General features: G+C 54.8%; 1 protein-coding gene across 1 annotated transcript in view; it reads right to left on the bottom strand.

Moving 5' to 3' along the window:
* The window catches only part of CDKN1A (cyclin dependent kinase inhibitor 1A), a 9,190-nt gene extending 4,749 nt beyond the window's left edge, over positions 1-4,441 (bottom strand). Inside the window, exon 1 of the mRNA XM_011354534.2 lies at positions 4,298-4,441. The gene's annotated coding sequence lies outside the window, so the exon portion shown is untranslated. The remainder of the gene's footprint in view (positions 1-4,297) is intronic.
* Between the last annotated feature and the right edge of the window lie 1,224 nt (positions 4,442-5,665).

Below are 5,665 nucleotides of genomic sequence, written 5' to 3'. Positions count from 1 at the left end.
CTACTAGAACAGGAGGTGAAAGGGTGTCTCTGGTTCCTTCCAGCTGTCTACCACCTTCTTCCCACAGGGCCCCCCAAACATCCCACCATCAGACACTGGGTTGGGGCAGAGCTCAGCCAGCCTGGACCCCAGGGCGACTGAAAGAGCAGGCAGGTGAAGGGCAAGCTTATGTCAACAAAGGCAAGTTTATGCAATAGCAGGGATCAGGGGCCTGTTTACCACCAGGTATTATCAGATAAAAACCAATTTACTGTCCCCCTCTGTGGTGTCCCTCATGGACGTGAATGCCCAAGTACCTGTGAATTGCCAGTCCAGCAGTTTCCCAGCCCCAGCCCTGGCCAAGAGGTCAGTTACCAAATGAATGGACAGGCTGACAGCTCCTCCTGAATCCGCCAGTCCAGATGCGCATGTAGCATAACTCTGCTCTGACACTTAAAAATACCCTGGACTTTGGGGTAAAAAAAACAACTGGGATCTAGGCCTACCTTTCCTGCTTACTATCTAAACTTTAAAAAGTCACTTAATGTCTCTGGGCCTCAGTTTTCTTAACTATAAAATGGAACTTTATGAAAGCTTCAAGAGCATGGCTGTGGAAACACGTTCAAACAATTGGTCAGGGTGTCCCTCTAGGCAAGGCAGATGAAACAGAGCGGAAAGGCTGTATCTTGCGGCTAAGAGCAAGAGTTCTAGAGCGGGACTGCCTGGGTTAGAATCCTGGCTCTGCTGGTTGACCCTGGATAAGTGGTTTAACTTCTCTGGACTCTACTGTTCTCATCCATAAAATGGAGACAATAATAGTGAATGTCTCAGAGAACAGAGGATTAACTGAGTTGATGTAGGTTACATGCATAGAGCAATACCTGGTATACAGAAATGTTTGGAAAACAGAAGTATTATTATTTCTCTCTGCCTTCAGTTCTAGCTGAGCCTCCCCCCAGGCCACCACCTCCTTTGAACAGCAGCTGACAGGTGCTGTAGGCTGAGCACCTTTCCCAAGGATGTCATCAGGTGGGCAGCCTGGGGCTGAGGAGGAGCTGGGCAGGGCAGGGCACTGATGATTTCTCCCAGGCTGAGCCACATCCTGCCAGGCCCATCAGGTGATCTGAAGTCTAGACAGCCTTGAAACCCCTGCCCTATGTTGCCTACATCCAAAAAACCTGTTTTGCAGGCAAAGAAAATTAATGGTGGCTGGTCTACCCTGTTCCTCTCCTCCCACTTCAGGAGAGGGAAAGCCAAGGGTGTTTGCCCATGAGGGAGTGCTGGCACCCACTTGCCCTGCTCTGGCCTGACTCCACGGCTGAGCAGTTGCATGACCTTGGCAGGGACTGGGTTTTCCTGGGGACAAGTCCTGATTTGCAGACTCTGAGGGTGAAAGTTCTGCTGAGGGTCCCCTTGGGACAGAAAGCCCTGGACCCACGCCACACCTACCACTCCTTACTCCACCTCTCACAATAAGTGCAGCCCACATCTCAGCTGATGGGGGCGGGGGCGGGGGGCATTGGTGATCTCAGACCAAGTTTAAAGGGTAGGAGTTCCAAGAGATATGATACTTGCCCCCAAAACCGTGCAGATAAAAAGCTCAAGGGCCACTGCCCCATAGAGGGGTTACAGAGTGCAGAGCCCTCAATAACCTTTGCCCACTCTCTTTGGGGCAAGGATTTGGATTAATTTATATACTTTTATGTGCCAGGAGCTAAGAAATTTATGGATATTAATTTCCCCCAAAAGTGGGTATATTATCTCTTTTTTACAGAAGAGGTAACCAAGTCTCAGAAAAGTAACTTTCCCAAGGTCACATACCTCACAAGTAGCACATCCAGATTTGAACCCAGGCCTATTTGCCTTGGGTTCTGTGCTCTGGTGTTGAACCCTACTCTCTAATTTTGAAATTTCTTAACCAGAGAGGACCATCAGAATCAGTTGGGGACCTTTTTCAAAATAGAGATTGATAGGACCCTCCCTCCTCAGACCACGTTAATTCAAATTGAAGGGGATTTAAGCAAGTGTTTGGCAGTTCCCAGATGGGCAGTCTTGGGAAGATGCTGAAATAGACAGTCTGGGTCTCGGTGCCTCATTGGTACGAGAAGGGGCTCACCTAGGGCTTTATCAGGAAGTTGGATATTCTTTGGCGTCCAGGAGCTGAAGATGGGACCAGAATCCAGGCAGGAATCTTCTATCTACCACCCCTTCCCTTATGTCTCTTATAGGGTTCGCATCAAAACTGCTCTGTTGCCCATTATCTTAACTACCAGCTCAGAGGAAACTCACAAACGCAAACCCTCGTTTTACAAACAAGTAACTGAGAATAGCTTTCTTCGTTGGCCTCCGTGTTTTAGACTTTAACCAAATTTAATTCTCAAGTAAATAGTAAGCACCCAGTAAACATTGTTGAACCAATGGGAGTCTTTTTAGGGGTCGTCGGTTGGGGGTGGGGGGCGATGAGCGACCTGGAATAAGCCCAGGAGTAGCGGCGGGAAGAGAGGCGGGCTAAGCGGCATTCCGCGGGAAGGAGTGTGTGCTATTCGCGCAGGGGCCGGAAGGGGGCGCCGGTCTCCAGGAAATCACGCGCCGGTAAGAGATGCGTGGGCAAGGCCTTGGACAGCGTCAGTGAGTTGTGATGAGTCAGTTTCCTGCTAAGTGCTCCCCGCCCGCCAAAACTTCGCTTCCACTCCGGCCGCGCGTCATCCTCGGCTGGGGAGGGGGAAGAGGAGGGGGACTGGGGCCGCGAACACGTCACTCTGACCCAGCCAGGCTTCCGAAAACCCCGCCACTGTTGGGAAACCGCGCACTCTCGCGCCATCTCTGTCCCACACACGCACCGCACGCACAGGCGCGCCGTGATCTGGTCCCTCCACCTTATCTCCACGCCCAAAGCACGGGATGAGTCAGATCCCTGGAAAATAAAAATAGACGGGAGCGCAGAAAACAAAACCGCTCGAAAGTCCTCCCCGAAACGCGACGTGGAGGGAAAGAGGGAGGGAGCTGCCTGAGCGCCCGAAAGTGCCAAACCCAGTTCCAGGATTCTTTTCCGCATGAGGGCGCAAGTGTCCCCCCAAGGTCCTGAGACTTGGCGGCCGCACTGTGGCCCGGGATGGGCGGCGGCACCCGAAAGGCGACTCGCCTTCCTACGCCGCTCAGCTCTGTCGCCCTCGGAAAGGGAATTCTGGACTAGGTCCGGAATTCTGCGCCCCAAGCCCGGGGATGCAGCTAACAGAGGCCCTGAGCAGCGTTGCTCCCCCGAAGCCTCCTCACCTCTCCAAGTTGCCACCCCACCCCGCCTACCACGCCGGCGTCGACCGCACGCCCCTTCGTCCCGCTGCGCAGAGCTCGGCTCCGGCTTCGGAGTCCTTCGCCCTGACCCGATGGCGGGCACGGACGGGGTCTCCCGGCAGTGGTGGGAGAGAGGTGGGGGGCCTCCTGCGCTTCTTGAACTGACAGGCTGGCCCTAACCCACCCGGCGCGGGGCCGCGGCTCCAGGTCCCCGAGGACGCACGGCTGGGTGGAGACCGGACACCCGTTCCTGGACCTCCCGGTGTCCCGCTTCTCTGGGAACACTTTGTACCAGCCAAATAGGCCACTGTGCTGAAGGGGAGGGGGCGGGGACGGAGACCGCGGAGGGGCACGGAAGGGGCCTTCGGGGGCACCACTGTACCCCAGCCAGGGCGGAGTTCTGACCTCACCCGGCCCGGCCCCCGGGGTCTCCTTGTCGCCGTGAGTCACCTCCTCGCTGGCCCTTAAGGGACGTGTCCTGACTTGTTCCCAAGAGCAAGGGACACTGCCCGCGCTGACCTCAGCGCCCAGTCGGGTGGCTGACACGACAGCGTCGGGGACCCGCACCTCACGCACTGGATCTGAGAGCCGCCCAGGAGCGGAGCCCAGACGAACGTGCCCAGTCGGCGCGCGCGCCCCTGCCGGACCCCTCCGCGGACAGGGTCTTCATCCCCACGCCGCGAGCCGGCCGCGCCGGGTCCACGCCTCCCCTCATCCCAGCCGAGTTTGTACGCGAGGGGACCGTGGCAGCGGATCCCTGGTACTCACGTCCCTCTCCCCGCCCCGAGTCTCCGACACATGTCGACCCCCATCACACACGCGCTTCCAGACACGCCGTGAGCAAAACCGAGACTCACGCACAGACCCACGCACGTCGTTCACCTGTGGACACAGCACACGCACACCCTCGCGGACCCTCACACGTACGGGCAGTATATGTACGGGACACAAACACGGACACGCTCAGCTCAGCTTTGCTCCCAGACGCCAGCTCCGGGTCTGTCCTTGCCGGCCACGACCCCCTCACCTCTGAATGTCTCTGTCTCCGAGAACACGCGCGGGCTCTGGAACTTTAAGCCACCGACTCCGTCAGCTGCTCACACCTCAGCTGGCGCCGCCGGGCGCGGCCCTTATAACTGGGGTTTCAGGCGGGGCCGGCTGCTCCGCTCACTGCGCGGCTGGGACCGCCCTCCCTCGGGACACCGGCTCCTCCTCCGCGCCTGGCAACGCACTCGCTCCTCTGTGCTCCGGTGTCAGCTTCGCGTGCTGCAGGAGGGCGCTTCCCGCCTCTCCATACCCCGCGTCCTGATTTGTGCGCTTGACCATTTCCCTACGAATTGAGCCACAAATGTGGGGTTTTGGGGGTTGTTTTTTTTTTTTCTCAGTTGAGTGAGTTGGCATTCCCCAGGAGGGGATGACATTGTTAGGATGAGCCCTTTTTCTGGCCCTGAAAAGATCACAAGGGGTGACATTAATAGTAAAATAAGAATCCTTAAATAATAAAAATGATGCGCCTCGCTTTGCAATTCCCAGAAAAGCCCCAGTATACCACCACTATTTCCACCGAACCCTCACTAAACCATCTCTCCCCCAAGCACCTGGGGCACCCAGACACCCCAAGAAAGCCTCCTGGAGGTCTGAACCAGATTCAATCCCCTTTATTTCACAGATGAGGAAACTGAGTCCCACAGAACTAAAGGGATGCAAAGGGTTTGCTTGGCAATGCCTCAGGGAAGAAGCGAATTGGAGACACTTCTCAGAAAGGGTCAACCTGGTTTCCAGAGGAAATGGGGGAAATTCAGCATTGAACGAAGCTCCCTGAACTCTCCTCATTCCCACACCCACCTCTCTCAACTCAACAGAAGAAACCTCTGTGATTGCAGCAGATTTGATGGCTAGGAAGGGGAGGAATGGGTGAACGAGTTATCTCCTGAATATTCCCCACACAGCCCACATACACCTCTGGTGAAACAGGTTCAGAGACGGTCAGTGACTTGACTCAGATCACACAGCAATAAATGGCTATGGTTGGAACGTAGGTGTTTTGCCTCTATACCAGAGCTTCTTGTTGCTCTATATTTCATAGGTTCTAGAATGAGGGAGACACCCAGGACCCCTAATTTCCAGGCAGCTTACTGAAGTGACATGGATGAAGAACAATTCTGGAAATGTCTCCTGGTGTTTCTGACAGATACAGAAGCAAGTGAGGTCCCCTGTGTTCCCACAAACCTCTACACACCTAGTTCACCTTGGATCTCACCTTTGCCCCCTTCCTTCACCTAAACATTTGCAGTTTCTGCTTTTAAAAAATTGCAGATAAATATTAATCTGAACAGAAATCCCACTAAAAAATAGAATTCAAGCTTGGAGTCTATTTGGACTATAAATACTGACA

This window comes from Pteropus vampyrus, unplaced genomic scaffold, assembly GCF_000151845.1.
Source record: "Pteropus vampyrus isolate Shadow unplaced genomic scaffold, Pvam_2.0 Scaffold18, whole genome shotgun sequence".
Taxonomy (NCBI): Eukaryota; Metazoa; Chordata; class Mammalia; order Chiroptera; family Pteropodidae; genus Pteropus; species Pteropus vampyrus.
The sequence above is the reverse complement of the archived record's forward strand: the minus strand, read 5'-3'. Positions and strand labels throughout refer to the sequence as shown.